Source organism: Protomyctophum parallelum (genome assembly GCF_964188405.1).
Source record: "Protomyctophum parallelum genome assembly, chromosome: 19".
Lineage (NCBI taxonomy): Eukaryota > Metazoa > Chordata > Actinopteri > Myctophiformes > Myctophidae > Protomyctophum > Protomyctophum parallelum.
The window spans coordinates 1,551,211-1,552,936 of record NC_139717.1 but is presented as its reverse complement, the minus strand read 5'-3'; positions in this window follow the sequence as shown (position 1 = coordinate 1,552,936).

Below are 1,726 nucleotides of genomic sequence, written 5' to 3'. Positions count from 1 at the left end.
ACCATCTCAAGCTGAACCCAGACAAGACTGAGCTTCTCTTCTTCCCAGCTAAGTCCTGCCTTATGCGGGAGCTAACTATTTCCGTAGACAACGCCCTGGTAACGTCTGTCCCAACAGCCAGGAATCTTGGTGTTGTCCTGGACAGTCAGCTCTCGTTCAAAGCTCACATCACAGCTGTCACTCGATCCTGCAGGTTCACACTCTATAACATACGACGAATTAGACCGTTCCTCACCCAGGAATCAGCCCAGCTCCTAATCCAGACAACAGTCTTGTCAAAACTCGACTACTGTAACTCCCTCCTTACTGGCCTACCAGCATGTGCACTTAAGCCTCTCCAGCTGATCCAAAATGCAGCAGCTCGCTTGGTCTTCAACCAGCCAAAATTCTCACATGTCTCCCCCCTGCTCCGCTCCCTCCACTGGCTCCCGGTCGCTGCCCGCACAGAATACAAAACTCTGATGCTGGCATTCAAAGCAACCAAAGGTATGGCTCCCCCATATCTTACAAGTATGATTGAACCCTACAAACCCTCCCGCGCACTCAGATCAGCCAACGCAGGGAAGCTGGAAGTACCCTCACTAAAAACGCCGGGACAACGCTCCACACGTCCCAAACTCTTCTCCCTTCTGGCTCCAAAACTGTGGAATGCACTTCCCATTGCAGTCAGAACTGCAGCATCACTCCCAATCTTCCGCCGTAGCCTGAAAACCCACCTTTTCAGACTCCATCATGGCCCATAGCACTTACCCTACCCCCTTAGATAGCATTTATGTTGCCTTAGATAGCATTTGATACAGACTTATAGCATGTTATGTAGACAGCACTATAATTGTATTGTATTTAGTCATAGCACGCCATAGTACATATGTATAGCATAGTAGTAAATATGTATAGTTTATATGTATATATAGTATTATATGTATAGTGTATGTATAGTTTCATTATATGTATGTATAGTTTCATTATATAGATATTCCACTGTTACTTTCTTAGCTTACGCATGTTTCATGATAAATGCTTTTATGTGATGTATTCCCATGCTTTTGTTCTTGCTTAAATGTAAGTCGCTCTGGATTAAGAGCGTCTGCTAAATGCCTAAATTGTAAATTGTAAATTGTAACACAAAAAAGACAGAAGAGATTGTTTTTGGTACACCACCAGAGATACACAGATCCCCCATTACTATTCATGGTGAACCGATCAACCAGGTGTGTTCGTACAAATATCTAGGAGTAGTAATAGACCATCTTTTGTCATGGAAAGATCAGATTGATTCAGTGTGTAAGAAAACAAAGCAAAGAATCTACTTCCTTCGCCGTCTAAGATCCTTCGGTGCTAGTAGACGGATTCTTCTTTTGTTTTTCACTTCTGTTATTATGAGTGTTCTTCAGTACTGTAGTACCACGTGGTATGGATGTTTGTCTGCAGCCCTAAAGTCACAACTGCTGCAACAACTGAACATTTGTTCAAAGATTGTTGGACAACAACTTCAGAAACTTTATACATCCACATATGATAACAGCATCCTAAGGTTAGCAAGGAATATCACCTCTAATACTAAGCATGTGTTGTATGGAGAATATAGGTTGCTACCTTCAGGAAGGAGATATGGTGTACCAGCATACAATAAGGTCAGACTAAAGAGGTCCTTTGTCTACCAATCGACCTCTGCATACTTGGCTGCTGGGTCGCAAGACAAATTTCAGTGTGAACTGACAATAAA